General features: G+C 45.1%; 1 protein-coding gene and 1 pseudogene across 2 annotated transcripts in view; both read left to right on the forward strand.

Annotated features, from left to right (window-relative positions):
• Nucleotides 1-21,979, forward strand: part of LOC310777967 (ATP-binding cassette sub-family C member 12-like) — a gene marked incomplete at both ends in the record, with an annotated part of 450,252 nt that overhangs the window by 185,207 nt on the left and 243,066 nt on the right. The window lies entirely within an intron of this gene.
• LOC310778753 (MKI67 FHA domain-interacting nucleolar phosphoprotein pseudogene) lies at nt 16,831-18,944 on the forward strand (annotated as a pseudogene). Its single transcript, XR_014554049.1, has 3 exons — nt 16,831-17,027; nt 17,348-17,476; nt 18,798-18,944. The product of XR_014554049.1 is annotated as an MKI67 FHA domain-interacting nucleolar phosphoprotein pseudogene (transcript).

Below are 21,979 nucleotides of genomic sequence, written 5' to 3' on the forward strand. Positions count from 1 at the left end.
GCTTTTTGTGTTAGAATTTCTAACACAAAAAGCATTAACAAGCATTAACAAAAAGCATCAACATTTCAACACAAATTCTTTTTGTGTTAGAATTTCTAACACAAAAAGCATTAACATTTCAGCATCTAAATAGACACGCCTTGTTTGGGCATGAGCTCATTGAGTAAATAGACCAAAAAAAAAAATTTTTTTTTTTTTTTTTTTTTTTTTTTAAATATTAACTGATAGACCGACAGCAATAACCGAACAACGACGTTAGCGACGGTTAATCGATTAACGGTTAACCGTTGACATCCCTACTTCAGAGTAAAAGCGTAAATTGTCAATTATGGAAAAAAGGGGGAAAAAGAGCTCTGCAGGGCAACAAATGTTTAGAGAAGTATAATAGTATAATAAATCGAAATCGAAATCGAAAATCGAGTTTTGAGAGAAAAAATCGTCAATTTTAGTTTTAGGCAAAATCGCACAGCCGTAAGTCCTACCTGACTGATCAGAGCTTCTCGGTCCTTCTAGAGGTTCAGTTTTAGGCCCTATCCTCTTCCTGCTCTATTTGCTGCCATTGGGGTCAATTTTTCTGAAACATAATATTTATTTTCATTGTTTTGAGGACGATGTACAGATTTATCTGCCCCTAAAATCTAAGAGCAAGGTACAGATACACACACACACACACACCAGACAGACACAGACGCACGCATACACGTGGCAGACAGACAGAGAGACAGACAGACACACACAACAGACAGACAGACAGACAGACAGACAGACAGACAGACACACACAACAGACAGACAGACAGACAGACAGACAGACACACACAACAGACAGACAGACAGACAGACAGACAGACAGACACACACAACAGACAGACAGACAGACACACACAACAGACAGACAGACAGACAGACACACACACACACACAACAGACAGACAGACACACACAACAGACAGACAGACAGACAGACACACACAACAGACAGACAGACAGACAGACACACACAACAGACAGACAGACAGACAGACACACACACACACACACCAGACAGACACAGACGCACGCATACACGTGGCAGACAGACAGAGAGACAGACAGACACACACAACAGACAGACAGACAGACAGACAGACAGACACACACAACAGACAGACAGACAGACAGACAGACAGACAGACAGACAGACACACACAACAGACAGACAGACACACACAACAGACAGACAGACACACACACACAACAGACAGACAGACAGACAGACAGACAGACAGACAGACAGACAGACACACACACACACACACACACACACACACACACACAACAGACAGACAGACACACACAACAGACAGACACACACACACACACACACACACACACACACACACAACAGACAGACAACAGAGCCATGTTGAAACTCAGTGGAATATAGCTTTGAAGACACACTGTTCTCCTGGAAGGAACAGGAATGAAGTTGACTTCATGGAGACTTTTCTTTTGTTTGTGCTGCAGGCGTCTTCACAGCACCGGTGAGAGGAGTGTACTACTTCAGATTCACTGCCTACAACCAGCGCACTGATAAATCTACAGCAGTGATGCTCTACAGGAACAACAAGCGGCTGATGTATAACATAGAGAGCCCCACTGACAGCAACGACCTCCGCACCTTCTTCTCCAACGCTCTGGTCCTGCTGCTGCAGCCTGGAGACACAGTCTACATGAAACTCTACTCAGGGCTCACGATCTACGATGATTCAGACTACCAGTCCACCTTCAGCGGCTTCTTAACACTTTGTAAATGTTCACTTTGAAAATGCATCTCAGCTCTACCTTTTGAGAGCTTTTAATCATCTTTTCTAACCTTTTTTTATACAGGGGGAGTCTCACTGAGAGCACACACACACACACACACACACACACACACACACAGTCTGATCTGCTGGCCACAGAGCAGTTAACCCAACTGCTAAGGGCCTTGCTCAAGGGCACCTCAGTGGTGGTAATGAGGGAGGGGCAAGCGCTGCCTTTTCACTTTCCCCCACCCAGATTTATCCTGCCGGTCCCGGGGATTGAACCGACGACCTTCACAAGCTCGCTTCTCTAACCGTTGGGCCACCACTGCCCAATCTGATGTCAGCTGTTGACACAGGTACCTCTGTTGTTCTGGTGCTGCTTGACTTGACAGCTGCCTTTGACACTGTGGATCACAGGATCCTATTATCACATCTAGAGCAGTGAGTCACAGAGTCCTGCACCAGGTCGGGGTTCCGCGGGGCCCTGCCGGGTACCCGCAAAAAAATGCGGGGGGCGGGTGTTATTTTGTCTTCATTTTATTTGCGGGTTCGGATCTGGGTAGAATAAACAACATGCGGCCCGGGTCGCGGGTGTTGTATAATATATGTATTTTGATTTACTTTTTATATAACGATAATAATTCAGTCAGTGTGTAACTTCATGTTTTGTCTGAGTCTGACCTGACGTCTTTGACCTCAATCATTTCCGCTGGTCCTTTCCTTCCGGGTCAGCTCTCCCTCCGGTCAGGTATAAACAGAAATGACCTAGACCTATGCTAGCTAGCTTGTTGCATTGCATGACAGCTAGCGCCAGCAAGGCTAGCATGTTTCCTTTAGCTGCTGGCTGGCCTGCTGGCACTGGCACCAGTGACAAAACACCGTCAATGTGCTTAATTGTAAATAACGTTATGCAATGCCTGCCGAGTCCGACTGCACCGACTACCGTTGTTGGCTCTCGTCAGTGACTCGGCCAGAAAAGACCGTTATTCGCTTCCTGTGTGAATTGTGAAACGATCGCAGTTACTTTGGTTATGTTCACTTCAAAAAAAATGATATATGCGGAAGCGGAGCGGGGCGCGGGTCTCAAGTCTGCGGGGCGGGGTGGGTTGCGGTACTGACTGATCATATGAGCGGGTTCGCGGAGCGGGGTCGGTACTGCACGTCGCGGGGCCGGGCGGAACCGGGTCTTGAAAATCCGACCCGCGCAGGACTCTGGTGTGTCGGCATCACAGGTACCTGCACTTTGATGGTTTCAGTCCTACCTGACTGATCAGAGCTTCTCGGTCCTTCTAGAGGTTCAGTTTTAGGCCCTATCCTCTTCCTGCTCTATTTGCTGCCATTGGGGTCCATTTTTCTGAAACATAATATTTATTTTCATTGTTTTGAGGACGATGTACAGATTTATCTGCCCCTAAAATCTAAGAGCAAGTACTCTGTACAGCCACTGCTTGACTGCTTAAGGATGTGAAATCCTGGATGGACATGAACTTTTTAAATCTCAATGAAAATAAGACTGAGATCATTATATTTGGGCGTGACCCCTCAGATTATCCTGCTGGTTTTCTGGGCCCCTTCACTCCAAACATCCGTTCCTCTGTCAAAAACCTTGTTGTTTAAATTTGATAAGCAGGTTTGCTCTGTTATAAAGACTAGCTTTTTCCAATTAAGGCTCCTAGCAAAGGTAAAGGGCTATGTCTCCCCGAAAGAGGGTAATCCATTCTATGCTATATTTCTATATTTTCTCTATTATTCCTATTTTCTCTATTATATGATTGTTCAATGTATTATTATTACTACTGTAATTGCTACTGTTGTGTCAGCTAGAATTTGCTAGACATATCCTCTGTGAAGTCCTCTGAGACATGCTTGTGAATTACAGCTATACAAATAAACTTGACTTGACTTGACTCACTGGTAAGAGAAAGAGTGAGCACATCACTCCAGTCTTGTCTCGCTCCACTGGCTCCCAGTGCCTTTTACAACTGATTTGAACATTCTGTTGTTTGTTTTGAAAGCTCGAAATGGGCTGCAGGCACCTCAGTATCTAGCTGAACTCCTGCACTTTCATACCCCTGCATGAGCACCAGTGTTGGGCAAGTTACTTTCAAAATGTAATATACTATGTAGAAAATGCTCCATAATGGCCCACCATCAGGCCTGCTCTTGGGGCAATTGACGCCCACGAACCAAGGCGCCAACGACGCAATGATGATGTCACCGCATTGATGATGATGTCAGAGTTCACCTCGTGAGGTCATCGGTGATGTCAGAGTTTCCCCTGTAATATGTAATATGTAATATGTTACTTTTGTAATGAGTTACCCCCAACACTGATGAGCACTGAGATCAGCCAATCAGCTGCTGCTGGTTGTCCCAAAGACCAGGCTGAAGACCAGAGGCCAGCGAGCCTTTGGGGCGGCTGCCCCCCCCAGGCTCTGGAATATCCGGCCCTGGCACATTAGATCTGCTCAGACCCTAGAGATCTTTATAAGTCTTCTTTGAAGACTCACTTTTTCTCCCTGGCTTTCAACTCAGGTTGAGCTGGACATCCCAAAACTTTTATAATCTCTTGTATTTTGTTGTATATTTATGGTATGTTTTATGTGCTGCATTTCATTTATTGTGTTTACCTTTTATTGACCTGTACAGCGCTTTGGTCAACTTCAGTTGTTTTTAATGTGCTTTATAAATAAAGTTTGACTTGAGTCGAGTTGATGTATTAATGAACTGAATTTGAGTCACATCTTTTGTATTTGTCTTGTTGAACTTGAATCATTGCATTGAAATCTGAATGTGAATAGCATCATTGGAAATGGAACGGGACTTTTTCACAGCCACCACATTTGGTGTCTAAATAAAAGGCAGGGTAAACACAGGTGCAACCAAATGATTAACTACGGCTTAACACTTCACTCATGTAATGACGGTTTCCCCAGCCATGCCTCGGCAGCCAGCTTCCTCCTTTAGGTCCGATGTAAAACAAATGCACGTCCAACAGCACATGGCACACACAAGATCAGTAGCCTGTACTACGTAGCTAGATTAATGCCTTATCCGAGTAAGTTTGAGTTTGAACCTGGTTTAGCCGTACTACAAAGCAAGTTAACTTCTAATCACCATGGCAACTCATGCTGCAAAGCTAACCTGGTCCCGACCAGGTTAGCTTCAGAGGATAAGATCAAAATCCATGACAGACCCATAATCGGCTCTCTGGAGTCACTCACCATTCATATAAGATCGCCATATGAAAAATAGATTGCAGTCAACTGAGAATAGAACAAGAAAAACATTCGTGGCTCTGTAGGCTAAATAATTAAATTAACAGCTCAACGATGCGTGGAGAAATATGATCACTATTAATCACGCAGCGCATATCATACACGGAGCCTCAAATGGACTGAGGGTGATATTCTCCTACAGTACATGCCTATATAATATAGATATGGGATAAATATGGGATAGCCCCATACTAAATATGCAGGCTACTCTTGCATGTTTCAGCTGGAACTGTTACCGCATTCATGACAACTCGGCCCGCCGGAGGTTTCAACACGGAACCTCCGCCCTGGACAGATTTGCGTTCACGCTGCACCTCCCAATCGGGGGGAAAGCCCAAACTGTTGCTATAGCAACCTACTAGCTACCTACTAGCGAACAATGCTAACCGAACATGCTGAATGCTGAATTTCACACAGAGCGAAACACAGATGATACAAACACATATGAAACGTTAACATTACATAATTAAGAACTCAACTTGTGTGTTAAAACGTCAACAAACGTCTTTATAATAATTCTGTGATTATCATTAACGATGCAAGTAGCCATTTTGATGTGGCTGTGACGTCAACTCGGAGAAACCGGAGCTCTGAATGATACCCGAATTTCCGAGCTGTAATTCTGGCCTGAACGACCGTTCAATTCACTTTTTACAGGTCGGAACCCATTTTTTCGGGCGGTCCGAGTTGTCTTGAACGGGGTATGTGTCCTGTAGGCTGTATGCCAATATATGAGCAAAAATAGGCTAGTTTTTATCAATGAAAACTATGCCCGCATCGTCTCAATTCAGTTCAGCAGTTTTCTCTTTTATATTAGGCAATCATTATTTTATATATGAATTATTCGATCAGTGCAACGCAACCACACACATAATGAGTGATAGAGATCATTATTCATTGAGCATGCGTTTCTAAATCTATGGTCTAAATAGGCTTACAGATTGTGGAAATTTATAGACTGAGATTACATATTTACACTCGCACAAAGCTGCTGTAGGAGACAGAAATCGCTGATCAAAGTAAATCAAATGACTGATGTGAATACAAGCGGCAGCTTTAGACAGTCCTCCAGCAGACTATATCCAACGCAGATTTTCATTCTGACATAGGTTACATTAAATATCCGCTAAAACTCTGATCACGCACTGCGCTTTCATTGAACGAGGAAATGGGTGTGGAAATGGGTGTGGGCGTGGATCAACTCAGCTGTTCATAATGTGATTGGCTAGCGCACCTCTTTCGCGTGGACGCGCACCTGTGCACGAGCGAAAAACGTGCGCGTGCACAGGCAGATCCCAGATAAAGCCAGCTTCAGTTATCGAGTAGAAAACCAGCGTCGTAGTATCGTTAAACTAGATAGCTTTGATCCTGTTCAGTCAAACCAGATCAAAGTGACAGATCGCGGGTCTGTTAAGATAGCTTCGTAGTATAGGGTACAGGTGCCCCGCTGAAGGAATGCGTGCCCGTCCGCATGTCCTCGAGTGCCCACCGCCCGGGTGGGGTCGTCAAAAGGGCCTTTCTGTGTGGAGTTTGCATGTTCTTCCGGTGCCCCCTGGGGGTTTCCTTTATATAGGAACCCCTTCACCAAAACATGCAATATCCTGGTTGCTGATGTGGTGCCTCCTCTGGTCGTTAAGGGCGCCTGTTTGGAGGGAGGGGAACTCGTAGCGTGATCCTCCCACGTGCTATGTCCTACCGGTGAAGCTTCCCCTGTCAGGTGAAAAGAAGCGGCTGGCTAACTGGCCATGTCTCAGAGGAAGCATGGAGTCAGTTTTCAGCTCTCCCCAGATCGGCAGAGGGTGGAGCGGCAACCAGGATAAATAAATTAAAATTAGCAATAATGGGGGATAAAAATGGGATAAAAAATCTGGGGGGGGGAAAGAGAGTTGCTATGCAAAATACATAGCCCACAGCGGTGGTTCCCAAACCTTTTGGCCCATGACCCCTTAAAACAGGTTCTCAAATGTTTTTCAGCCAAGGATCCCTTACAAGATAGAAAATATACCGGGGACCCCCTCATTCTGATTTGTGATATTGGGCTCAGCTTAATTGTTTCCACAGTAACGTGCTTGACTTTTAAATTGATAGGTTTGTTAGATTCGAATGTAATCCATAAACCATTTTAGATTTAAAGCATACAATATTTTCTTGAACTATGAAGCTTTTGCAAAAAAATATATATTTTAGTTTTATTTTCCACTTTTCGTGGACCCCCTTGCAAAGTGTCACGGACCCCTGGGGGTCCCCGGACCCCCATTTGAGAACCACTGCCTTAAAATATAGCATAGTCTACCTGGGACCCCTTGTCACATGTACCAGTTATGTTACTGATTATTGTCTTGATTCATAAATGAAAATAGTGGAAAAATAAGTGTTAAAGTTCCCCACAGTCCAAGCTGACATCTTCAAATGTCAAGTTTTGTCTGACTACAAAACTCAATTCAGTTGATCATCATGTTGGACAAAGAAAGGCAATAAATTGTCACATTTGAGATGCTGAAACTTTTCTCTCTTTTTTTCACAAACTCATGGAGTGAAAGAGGTGACAGATACCAGGGCAGACATAAACCATTCAGAAATCATTCACTTAAGTGTCCTATTTTGAGATGAAAAAGCCGTAAAAAATACAATAAACACAGCAGCAGTACAATGACATATCCCTACCTTTCTTTCTTTCTTTTGAGAGAAGTCAGGCTGGTAAAAATCTTTTTGTGCAGAATATCAATGAAACTCACCAATAGTGAGCACACTCGATCCAAACATTCAACTTTGGTGCCAAAGGCCAAAATAAACATAAGCAAAACAAATATTACTATTAACCAGAGATGCTCACAAGTCCTTTTTTGCGTGCAGGATGCGTGCACATTGCCACACACATCATGGCTTATCTCAAGCATGCACCTGTCCCACTTCCTCTTTTACCCCTCTTATATAAAACACATTGATGACTTTGCATTACCTTGTGTCTGAATGTGCCTTCTAAATGCTCAGTCATGTTATCACAAATCACAACAGATATAATTGATTACTGATTACTGATCATTGACCCCTCACATAGCCTACCATCTTACCCATGGTCATAAGCCCATCTATGATTCCAGATACACGCACGTGAATGTTACATCCTACACGTGAGTGTTCCTCCTTGGTTTGGTTCTGCTGTATCACAGCATGTATTACAACATCATAATGCAATAACCTCTAACTTCTCCTTTTCTTCATGCCATTCGGCACTGCTCTCTGAGCAACACCAAGCTATGGTGACCCAGATATCATCACTCCTCCGCTGAATGTGCACGTTGGCTTGTAGGATATATGACCCAAAGTCACGGTGGGGTTCGAGGGGATGTGGGCGCACCGTACCCATTTATTTTCACACCCTCTCCACGGAGTGACCACTCGCCTCGAACCCACCTACTGACTCCTTCGAACACTCAATTGCTCCTCCCAAACTCGAACAACACCACATTGATGTACTGTGTAGGGTGTAGACATCCATGCCATCGAACCACCCCAGAACGTCACAGCAACCGGGCAGTAGGTGCCATCACCAGAAATCCCCCGCCGGACTCGATACCCGCTCCAGCAGTGCAGTGTAGACAGAGTTGTAGATCAAGTAGACCTCGGATTCCAGCTGCATCACCAGCCCCCCTGCCGGAGGAATCAGTTGCATCATGCCCGGGAGCGCCAGCTTACCCAGGATGGATCCTCCATACCCTGTCAAATAAAGGTTAAAACACACTCCACACCACCGCTCCCAGAACCGACGATCCACAGTGTCCTAACCTCCCCAAGGGGGAGGCGACACTTACCGCACCCTGGGTCTCCTATGGCACAATCACAAACAATATTAATGACATCCTACAGCACAAGTGTTAATGCGCTGTATCAAAAAATAAAAGGAAAAGAAAAACCTATTTTTGGAATTTGCCCAGTTCCCTAACTACCTTTCATCGCGCTATCTTACTCATGGCTAAACTATCTTCAGAGGGTCGTCGAACACACCAGCATCCTCCAGTCACTCCAACGCTCACCTCCAAAAATAATAAACCATTGCGACCCTCCCCTAATATATCGTCCTTACCAAACCGGGCAAACTCATCATCTAAAACCCTTAGCGCCCTAACAACTACCCCATATGCCCCATAAATGTTGCAAGCGATACGCGATAAGCAATAAGCAATAAGCAATAAGCGATAAGCAATAAGCAATAAGCAAAGCTGTTCATCATCCTCAAGGGCTTTACTCGCCCAAAATTGCTCCTACCTCTCCTCGTGATAACCAGACCTTGGATATTAGCTACTTTTATCCAGGCTGGTAAGTCCCAAATGCGTGTAGCCATCGATATCTCCGTCTCTGGTTTATCCTCTGGCCGTTGGTTGAAGTCGCTCCTCCCTCTGTATATCTGTGTCTCTGAGCCGCACCCCACTATAGTCTATACTTCGACTATCTTGTCTTGCTTGTCGCACTTCTTGGTAGACTACTACCCTCCTGGTCTGGTCCGATCCTGGATCCAGACGTCTAAACCCACAGAGAAAGGATAGCTTGAGTCAGGATTGAACAATGATTCGTCCTCCTTCCTCCCTGCCTCCGTGGTCACATACGGTCTCCCGTAAAACTCCTGTGCGGGAGACGGCCTACCTCCCCTGGTTCTGTATTTCAGAACGGCCCCCAACGTCACCACCATGGTGCTCTACTGACACCACCGGTCAACAACGACAGTCTCACACTGACTCCCGCTGTCCGTCTGGAGCTCTCCAGGGAATCCAAGAGCGCTACAGGCTTCACTACAAGTACCCGGATCTTGAATCTGTCAACCTCCCCAAGTACTGCTCTATCCTCCTCTAGCCTGTAATCCCCAGAAGTCCACCCCTGTCCATGCAGACAGACTCCCAAGGTATCGCTCTCAAATCTCTATAGGCCTTCCGTCCTGCGTCTTTTATGATCCGGGATCCCACTCCCCGCACACCATACTATCCTGCAGGACCTGTCTCACACGCTGTCCCGATATAAAGAGTTCCGACTCCACCAACTCACTAGTGTAGGTGTCCCCCCTGCGTGCCCAATGTCTTCATGAACTGCACGCGTGACCTCATCTACACACTCTCCTGGAACAACTGTTTTTCAGTCCGTTCCCGCTCACCAGACCCCACGATTGTCACACTCCATGCCTGGACAAAGCGGTCGACCTCCGCGTTGCCCTCCCAGTGCACCCCTCTGCGCCGTATGGGCCTTCTGATGTACCACTCCTAACTCCATATTTATATATAATTCAGCGATTTTACTCCTGTTCTCTTGAAGTGCCACCTGTTTCTCTTTTAGCCCCTTTAAACCTATTCCCAAACCAATTCCTTATAAACCCTTCTTATTTCAGGGTGTAGATTTTTATTTCAATTTTTTCCCTACCTCCTTCTCCTCCGTTGTGAGTGCTTGATACTCCTCCTTACTAACCCAGGCCCCCAGAGCTTTGCTTACCTCCGGTGCCCTGCTCCTGCTCCAAACCACAGATATTCCATTTACATGTTGGAACCACTGCAAAGAGTTAAATTGTATCCACAAAACAGTTAATTTTTTTCAGATTAGAAATAAACTCAAAAACGAAAGTCCAACCAAAATAAATAAATAAAATAAACTTGAGTTGTATGCAAATATTTATACCACTATGTTTTACGATTTTATCCAGTTCCATGTATTATATTTCTCCTCTCAAAAATGTCAGCTTTAAAAGCACAGAAATACTTTGAATCTACCTCCAGTTTCTCCCTGAATGAATCCACCTGCTTCTTCATCTCATACACGACTGCAGGAGCCTCCCCGGCCTCGATCAGGATCTGCTTCTCCAGGCCCTGCAGTCTGAACAAACACAGTGTTGGTATGGTGCACAAACTGCACATTCATTCTGTTGAGTTGAGCATCACTCTAAGAATAGTTGATTATAAGTCTCCTCCCAGAACAAACGGATACTGCCATAACCAAAACATATGTGTTGTCTAAGTTTATTTTGGTATTGCACTTTTTTAAATTTTCAAGCCCACCCTCCCCGTTTTTCTCCCAATTGTACTTGGCCAATCCCTGCTGTCCCAGTCATTGCTCCACCCCCCTCTGCCGATCTGGGGAGAGTGGTAGGCATTGTAGCACATGCTTCCTCCGATACATGTGCAGCCAGCTGTTTCTTTCCACCTGACAGCGAGGGGTTTCACCGGCAGGAACGTGGCGCGCGGGAGGATCACGCTATTACCCCCAATGCCCCTCCCCCACGAGCATGGTGCCCCGAACGACCAGGAAGAGGCGCTAGTGCAGCGGCCAGGACACATCCAGCTTCCCACCCGCAGACACGGCCAATTGGGCCTGTATGCATGCCAGACCAACCGGCGACCCTCGTATTGGTAGGCAGGCAATCTACTGCTGCACTACCTGGACGCCCCACTTCAAGTATTACATCTTTTCTTTTTTGCATCATAAGTAGGGCTGGGTTAAAAAAAATCGATATATCGATATTGAATCGATATTCATGTGAAGGAACAAGTATCGATACATAAATCCCAGTATTGATCTTTTAAAATGCAACAAATGAAACATAGGCTATAATATTATAGGCTGTGTGTGGTAGTTAAAACATAGTTTCAAGTTGACTTTTATTTATGTTTGTAGTTGAAACAAAAACATAAATACTGTAGGCTACATGTGCATTGTGCATGCACCATGAGCCAGATGTACAGACCTCAAATCTATTTGCACTATAATGTTTGTGAACTGGAAATGTTCATGAGCTGTATTTTATTTTATTTTATTTTATTTTATTTTATTTTATTTTATTTTATTTTATTTTATTTTATTCACAAAGCATTTATACTTTATGAAACACTGTTTACAACATGCTGCTGTTCAATGATTCTGTTGTATAGTGGAAATCTAAATTTGTTTGGCTTCTCACAGAAGACTGTAAAGAAAGAGACAGAAGACTGTAAAGAAAGATAAGATGTTGAATGACTATGTTGGTCATGTTTAAATAAAAAGGAATTACATGATCTAACTGCTTGCTTTATGGTCAATTCTTAATGTAAATATTCACATTTTTTAATAATGCACCAGGTTAGAGGGTTCCTTGTACAATTTACAGCATTAGTTCTTTGAGAATCTCTTCCATTATCAAAGCAAAACTGGTATTGTAACTAAAATATCGATATCGAATCGTATCGTATCGTATCGGAAATCGTATCGTTGGGACCTTGTGTATCGGAATCGTATCGTATCGGGAAGTCAGTGGCGATACCCAGCCCTAATCATAAGAGGATTATTTTTCTCTTCTTTCTCCTCCCTGCCTACCGTTTCTCCATGGACGAGAGGTCAAATCCTAGTGCCGCCACAGCCAGCTCCACACCTGCAACGACAAGACGGGAGGGGAGAGATTCTCAAAAAATGTTCAGAAATAAATTGTGACTATGGTGTTTCCCTGGTGAAGATACGTAACGGCTCACTGTCACACTCGGCAGCCACCACCTCCAGCCTGTAGCAGGAGTTGGGGCCGTTGGGCTCCAGGTGGGGCGAGATGTTGATGATGTTGCCTTTGGGGTTGTAGAGCTTCAGGATGTCGTGGGGTCCCGCCTCGGCTGCAGAGCGGAACAGGTCTGGAAACAACAAGCCCACAGTGTTGACGATTCAAAACCAACACTATGCCAGTGTGCCACTATAATGCCAATGGGTCAGTTCATTAGAGATAATTGCGTGGACAAACAACTCTCCCATCAACACTCCAAACAGGTGTTCTTGTCACAGAAAAAAAAATCAACAATTCATAACACTGGGAAATTGATTTTGTAAACAAACGAGGGTATATCACACCTGTGTCCACTAGACGTGTGTACCCCCCCCCCCCCCCCCCCCCCGAAGCGGCTCTCCGCTCTGCTCTGCTAAACATATGCACCCTGTGTATTTTGCCTTCCCTCTTTGAGTTGCATCAAGCAGCACGGAGCAGATCGAGCTGGGCAGGAATTCACGAGAATAATAACATAAAACATCCTGTCGATTTTCAAAATAAAACCTGTTATTGTATGTCAAGAGAGAAACATTCACACACTGAGGGGTGGGGGGGCAATTCGGCCTACTTTATCGCATCCCTCAATTACTTGTGGAATGCTTCCATTATTTTGGCAGCTACTTGGGTTCAAATGGGTTTGTTTGAATTGTTTGTATCAATGAACTAAATGCAGTAATCTTCAGGTTATGGTCGCCTAATTGTTGTTGTAGTCTATACGGGGCATCAATTACATCTACCCACTTCTCCAAGGACCACTACACCACTGAAGAGCTGTCAGTGGCAGCTGCATCACTCTCCTCAGCTCAGGCAACACGTACAGTCCATCCTCGGCTTTTGCATCACTCTCTGCAGCTCAGGCAACACATACAGTCCATCCTCGGCTTGTGCATCACTCTCTGCAGCTCAGGCCAACACAGTCCATCCTCGGCTTGTGCATCACTCTCTGCAGCTCAGGCCAACACAGTCCATCCTCGGCTTGTGCATCACTCTCTGCAGCTCAGGCCAACACAGTCCATCCTCGGCTTGTGCATCACTCTCTGCAGCTCAGGCCAACACAGTCCATCCTCGGCTTGTGCTGTGGCTGTGGCTGAGCTACACATTTTGTCCAGGGTGTGTTCTCCTTTTCACATGTCAACATGAAAGCTGTTAAATGACACTGCCATAGTAGTAGTAGTAGTAGTAGTAGTAGTAGTAGTAGAGGTATACAGTATATCAGTGAACTCTTCCCTATGTATCCCATGTTCCCAAGGAAACCTACATGGTGGAGTTGGTTTAATTAGTAAAGACAGATCAAGCATTCTTCTTGAACAACAGGAAACACATTTGGGAGAGTTTTGGCAAATTTATGATAAGCAAATGTCCCATAGGCTACATATGACCCAGAGAAGCAGATACCACTTCTTACCTAGTGCTGTGCACGGTGCACCAATGCTATATCTAGCATCATTTTACACACACGCACGCACGCACGCACGCACGCACGCACGCACGCACGCACGCACGCACACACACACACACACACACACACACACACACACACACACACACACACACACACACACACACACACACACACACACACACACACACACGTGTATTAGATTAGATTCTTTAATGACCACACAGCCAGGCTGGTGGAATTTGTTTTAAGTACAGTTCATACGTAAGCCAATCCAACATTGAACATCGTAATACATAAAACACAATAACAATACACAATACAGTCATAGCAGCAGAGATATGGGGGTCGGACTCGTTATAGAGTTCAGTGTCCTTATGGCAGTGTGTGTGTGTGTTTTATATATATATATATATATATATATATATATATATATATATATATATATATATATATATATATATAACACACACCGACCACACATATTTGCAACTGCTACCAAATAATGAAAATGTTACAATAATCAATGTGAAATATACTATGTACCTGCAGAGCTGAAGTTGGTGTATACTCTCAGCAGAGGGAGCTGTTGGTTCATGTGGCTGAGGTTCTTCTTATCTAGTGCTGTGCACGGTGCACCAATGCTAATCTAGTATCATTTTACACACACACACACACACACACACACACACACACACACACACACACACACACACACACACACACAGACACAGACACACACACACACACACACACACACACACACACACACACACACACACACACACACACACACACACACACACAAAAAGTACCTACCTTTTACATCCTGTGCAGGACAATCCACTGGGAACTCGGCCTGCTCTGGTCTCCCGTTCACTGTGAAGTAGATGATTTGTGTTGTTGCCATATCAGAGGTTTGGAGCTGTGATGTTGCCACGTTCAGTGCTGATCTGAATCCACACTGTCTGTCGCTTCATCCTTTTATACTGGAGTGACACTGACTCCACCCCCTCCCTCTTTCTGCTCCTCCCTCCCTGTTTACAGTTTGTAGCATTGGCCCAACAGATCACAGGGAAATTAATGCATTGATTTATTTCAAAGTGACACTTGGTTGTTTGTTCTGTGCTGCTGTCTCTCTCGTAGTCTGGGCACCATTCACCCCGCTTTTTCTCGTGGGGGCGCAAACCAAGCAACCGGAAATAAGTGCGCCAAGAAACGTCTTTGTTGCCGTTAGCTTGACGCGGCGAGGTTACGTTAGCTAGAGCCTGAAAAGAACAACAACACAAGTTGTAGCGTTAGCACATTTCTAGTAACTGCCGAGGAAGGTTTCTGGAGAGCCAAAGACAATGGAGTACTTGCCATGTGAAATCGTATGATCAATGTCCATGTCTTTCCCAGCACACGCAGCAGAGATGCTTCCACTGTTGTAGCCTATTCGATCCTCCATTATCAATAACAGCGGACAGACAACTAGTGTTATAACTATTCCATCAACCGGCCATTTGTTTGAAAAGTAAAGATTCTGTATTGGCTTAAAATATGTGAGATTGTGAATCCGCAATGTTTCTACAAGAACTTCTTCAAAAACTTCCATCTTTTGTTTTGTCGTTTGCCGTTTTATTTTCTGATTTGTGTCTAATTGTCAAGTGAACGAACTATTTCCGCTGTTACTTCCTGTCTAGGGTGGGCTCTAGGCCGGTGTTATGCCGAGAAATGCCCCCACGGCGAAAATGCCCCCCCCCTGCTCTATAACGAGTGAGAGCGAGCGGAGGGGGGGGGGGGGGGGGGGGGTTTGAGTTGTGAGACACAGCTCCCAACGTAGGTCAACATTAGGCTACTGTTTAAAGACTAATCTTACATAGGCTATAAGTACAGGGTACCAGATTTGGCCTAATTGCACAAAAACACAACACTTGCCCTGTAACCTAAGTACAGATTTGGTACAAGTAGGCTTCTTACAAGGTAAATTCACATCATACCCTCTACTTAGCCTGTAAGTACAGAGAAATGACATGTTTTTGGAGTGTGTAACCCTCTGAAATTCTCAATGTCACTCACAAACAGCCATAAATATCAGCTGGTGACATTGAGAAGAAACGAGGCTTCATAGATTTACTCAACCCCCCCCCCCCTTCCCCCGCTCGCTCTCGTTATAGAGCAGGGGGGGCATTTTCGCCGTGGGGGCATTTCTCGGCATAACACCGGTGTCATGCCGAGTTTTGCACCCCCGCCGAGAATTGCATCCCCACCGCATTTTGGGGCTGTTTTAACTTAAAAACAGGGATGCAACTCTCGGCAGGTACAAACCGCCGAGACTTGCCTCCCCCTCCATAAAGCTAGGAGAGATCCCAGGCCTTGAGGTAACCTGTAGCCGGATTTCAAGTACCAAAGTCGGCCTCCATGAGCCAGAAGAGAGCCCCAAGCATGGAAGTCACCTCGATGCGGATTTTATGCATCAAAGTCGGTCTCCATGAGCCAGGACAGACCCCCCTGGCCTGGAGATCATGTCTACCCAGACAATTATATAATTTGTAAACAGTTAAGTTTCCCTATAAATCATTACAATACGCTCCCGTGAGGTGGGGATGCATTTTGCGGCGGGGGTGCAAAACTCGGCATGACACCGGAACCAGGCAGGGGGACAAAATCAGCCAGGCTCTTTCTTCTCGCCGAGAAGAGCCCCCCACCCTCCCCTCGGTAGATAGACCTCCAGTACGGTAGATGGCGCTGTTTGAAGCGTATCTAGAGTTCCAGTTCATGCAGATCGTCTCTTTCATGACGTCGTTTTTGTGACCGCATGGGCAACCGGATGAAAAGACCAACGTGGTGTATTCTGTGGAGCTGGGCGATTATTTCTCGGGTGTTTTTTTGTCAGTTTATTTTAGAAATCGCCAATTAACTGCGATGACCGAAGGCAAAGCGGCTGCGGCTGCTAACCCGGCTAAAGAGCTGCTGGCGTTGAACCCCAAAGAAGAAGCAGAGTTCAAGAAAAAGGTCCAGGCGGTGAAGAAGAGACCTGGCAAGGTTCGTGGCGAATGCAATGGTCCTTAGTGAAACGTGTTCAAATAACCCTGAGACTATACCTCAACGTCGCTGTTTTTATGTTTGTAAAAACTTGCCCACGTCTTTTAACTGCGTTGTTCCAGGTATTCGTTGTCGCCCATAAACCATTTAGCTTTTAGCTAGTTAAGACGACTCAGCTTCCAGCAAACGTTACGTCAGATGTCACTTAGCTTCTAGCGTTAGCTAGGTCTGCTTCCAATGTTTGATATTTCTCTGACTGCGTCTGCGTCACACAATTTCTTATTTTTCTTATTCTTTTTCTTCTTCCTTTTCTTGTGTAGGCGTACAGTGACAGCCCAGGAGTGGTCTATGTGGGCCACCTGCCTGTTGGCCTGTTTGAGACTCAGCTCAAATCATACTTTCAACAGTTTGGAACAGTCCTGAGGCTGCGACTGGCCAGGAGTAAAAAGGTAACTAACGTGACAGAAATCATGCTCCACGGGAGACACTCGACTCTGCTCCTTTTTCCAGCATAGAACATCTCTCTTGGCAATGTGTTTTAGGATGGGCTTCTAAGTAACAATACCTGTATTTTCCTCAGCCACCTGCAGAATAGGGCTGTGCCGATAGGCAATATATTGTTTAGCATACGATTATCATATCATTATCATCATTCAGTGGAATCATATAGCGGCCATCATGTTGATAATGCTCACTGCTGTCTAGATGAATGATAAACTCTGTTAAAAACTCTTGACAAAATGAGGTATGAAACATTTTAAGGAATATTTATTTGAAAAGGAGAGAAAAAAGTTTGACATCACACCTCTTGTTTTCAAGACTATCACAATATTGATTTCAATCATAATTGCTAAGCCCCATATTTTAACCAGGGGTGTCGTGGAGGATAAACGCAAGTAAACGCAGTTCACCCACCCCTTTGAAATGAGGCAGATAGTTTACTCGCCTATTTTCAGATCAACTGTATAAATCAATAAGGGCAAACAAGGTGCGTAAACTACTCACCTTGGATAGTTTACCCACCTCTGTATTTACCACTACACCCCTGATTTTAACACGGTTATCACTAGACAAGCGGTGGCTGCATTTTCAAACAGCTACAATATCCCTGCTGGTGCCAAGGCATTTGTTGCAACAGTGTTAAGGATGGATTCCAAAGGCATGATCTATTACAGTTAAGTAAAGTAAAGGTAAAGTCCCACTAATTGTCACACACCTGAGTGTGCGAAATTTGTTCTCCGCATTTGACCCATCCCCTGGGGGAGCGGTGAGCGGCAGCAGTGCCGCGCTCGGGAATCATATGGTGATCTAACCCCCCAATTCCAACCCTTTGATGCTGAGTGCCAAGCAGGGAGGCAAATAGGTCCCGTTTTTATAGTCTTTGGTATGACTCGGCCCGGAGATCGAACTAACAACCTCCCAGTATTACAAATGAAAGGCGACACATCAAATCCCCAGTAGAAAAGGTGTACACATAATTTGGCTTGTGGCACAGACTGAAAATGACCTCAGGTCCTCCCAGTGGTCTGGGGTCAGATAACTGTGCCTATAGTATTATGGTGCGTTAAGCTTATCACTTGCTCCTCCTATTGGCAGTGTGATAAAACCCATGTGCCTACAACAACTTGAGGAAAAATACATTTCAAATAGCAAATCCAAAGAAAGTTTTCATCTTACAAAGTGCAGGTATGAAGAACTAGGAATCAATTCAGATAGGTAACACCTAACTTTAGTTGTGTCTGTTCTTTTCTCTTGTATCTTGGTTTCCAGACAGGTGGCAGTAAAGGCTATGCATTTGTAGAGTTTGACTGTGACGAGGTGGCTAAGATTGTTGCAGAAACCATGAACAATTACCTCATGGGAGAAAGACTGATCAACGGAATGTTCGAAGACGTTAACATGAACGGCGTAGCGTAACGTTAGCTAGCTGCTAGGCTAGCCGGGCTGCATCACAACATCACTCACCAGAAACCTCGTGGAGCTGGTGCCCTGGTCCACGGCAGCGACCAGTGGATCCATCGCCGCGTGTTTTTCCTTTGCCGTTAAAAGAGTCAAAGATACGTCCGTCGCTGCCTGGCTGCTCCCGGGGCGGCTGTCTGGCTACTAGTGGCTAGATGGATGAATGCCACCGGTACGGTTTGACACCAGCCTCGACTCCTCGTGAGTAACCTCGCGTCACCAGGCTCTCCTCGGCGAGAAAGAGCCTGGCTCCCGCCCACAATTGATTTTGTCACCCTACCTGGTTCCGGCCTAGAGCCCGCCCTAGACCGGATGGGCAGCGTTTCTAGCTCGTCAACTTTCACGTTAACTTGACAATTTGACCCAAGTATCAGAACGGCAAACAACAAAACAAAAGATGGACGTACCGAACGAAGTTTTTGAAGAAGTTCTTTTAGAAACATTGCGGATTCACAATCTCACATCTTTTAAGCCAATACAGAAGCTTTGCATCAGACAATTAATCGAGGGAAGAGACGTCAAGCTAACGGCAACAAAGACGTTTTTTGGCGCACTGCCTTCCGGTGTTCATTCTGGTTCAGTGGTTTACGCCCCATGACAAAAAGCGGGGTGAAAGGTGCCCAGACTAGGCTCCAAGGGGAGTGGAGAGGACAGTAGGTCAGGCAGGCTGAAAAAGCAACACACGGGTCTTGCTTGCATTCTTTCAGTGTGTCTATCTCTCTATCTCTCTCACTCTCTCTCTCTCACACACACACACACACACACACACACACTGAATAGATTATTTCTCAGTCACACAGATACTTCTATTCTCTCTCTCTCTCTCTCTCTCTCTCACACACACACACACTTGCATTGTATCTCTCATACAAATACTTGTTGTGTTTACTCTCTCTCTATCTCTCTCTCTCTCTCTCTCTCTCTCTCACACACACACACACACACTGAATAGATTATTTCTCAGTCACACAGATACTTCTATTCTCTCTCTCTCTCTCTCTCTCTCTCTCTCTCACACACACACACACACACTCACTCACACACACACACACACACACACACACACACACACACACACACACACACACACACACACACACACGCGCACACACACAGAGACCATGCCACCTGTTGCTCTGGCCAGTAGAGGCTGTTGCAGCGCTCTCTGCAAGCAGCCAGGCAGCGTGGGTCCAGCGCTGACTGTCTTCCTCTCACTGTCAGATGCTGCCTCTGCTGGTGAGGATGTACAGTCCATGGTGAGGATGCTGCCTCTGCTGGTGAGGATGTACAGTCCATGGTGAGGATGTACAGTCCATGGTGAGGATGCTGCCTCTGCTGGTGAGGATGTACAGTCCATGGTGAGGATGCTGCCTCTGCTGGTGAGGAGGATGTACAGTCCATGGTGAGGATGCTGCCTCTGCTGGTGAGGAGGATGTACAGTCCATGGTGAGGATGCTGCCTCTGCTGGTGAGGATGTACAGTCCATGGTGAGGATGCTGCCTCTGCTGGTGAGGATGTACAGTCCATGGTGAGGATGCTGCCTCTGCTGGTGAGGATGTACAGTCCATGGTGAGGATGCTGCCTCTGCTGGTGAGGATGTACAGTCCATGGTGAGGATGCTGTCTCTGCTGGTGAGGATGTACAGTCCATGGTGAGGATGCTGTCTCTGCTGGTGAGGATGTACAGTCCATGGTGAGGATGCTGCCTCTGCTGGTGAGGATGTACAGTCCATGGTGAGGATGCTGCCTCTGCTGGTGAGGATGTACAGTCCATGGTGAGGATGCTGCCTCTGCTGGTGAGGATGTACAGTCCATGGTGAGGATGCTGCCTCTGCTGGTGAGGATGTACAGTCCATGGTGAGGATGCTGCCTCTGCTGGTGAGGATGTACAGTCCATGGTGAGGATAAGGCCAAATATAGCACAGAGCTTCATTTGGCTTTGTCAGGAACTTTCCTGGGCTGTGGTGGCAGACTGGAACTGTCAATCCAGTGAGGTATGACTGAACGACATCCTCATCGTCGTGTCTGTCGTGTTTGGCAGTAGTAATATATTACTTAGTAATATTATTACTGTAATATATTACTTTCCCCAGACATGAGTCGTGTAAGGGATTACAATTTCCAATACAGTAATACTATTACAGACTGTGACACACACTCTTCAGATGGAATTCTGCTATGAGCTGCATTCACTGAAGTACCATTATAATTTCAGGTACTACGGCAATGAAGGGATTTATTTCATTTCATTTATTTGTTTATTTGAATAGGGACAGGCACACGTACATATAGTGTTCACAACATAAAATGTCAATAAACCTATGATGTTTTGTACCAAAGCATGTATAGCCCAGGGCTAGTTTGCAATGCCAGTCCCTAGATGTAACCAAACATTCCTGTAAAATAAAAATAAAAATACACAAAAATACAGCAAAATACAATAAAAAGACACATAGCAAAGATCAGATACTAAAAGTAAAATTCAGGTCAAATTTCAATACAGTAACAATTCAAATATCACAGTTAAGACAGTTCAAATTATGTTCAGTTTAGTTAGGAGTGTGTACAGACCTGGTGGAGCTTCAACCAGTCTTTGACCTTTTTATTAAAACCCTTAATTTCTAGGTTTAGTTTTATTTCCTCCAGCAGTGTGTTCCACATTTGAGACCCCTTAATGGAGAACGCCATTTACCATCAGACCTGTTTCTCTCTGTATTGGCTGAACAAGAACATAAAATAAAATAAATCTCAACGAAAGACGAAATCTTTAAAAACCAACAGTTTGTGTATTGAAACATGTTGGAATTCTAATAGAATTGTAGAACAAATTGAACATCCATCCATCTATCTATTGCTCTCTCTATCTACAGTAGCCTATCTATCTATCTCCACACACACACACACACACACACACACACACACACACACACACACACACACATATGTGTGTGATATATAGATATATATATATATATATATATATCACACACACAG

The sequence above is a fragment of the Poromitra crassiceps genome (assembly GCF_964638095.1).
Source record: "Poromitra crassiceps genome assembly, chromosome: 6".
NCBI lineage: Eukaryota > Metazoa > Chordata > Actinopteri > Beryciformes > Melamphaidae > Poromitra > Poromitra crassiceps.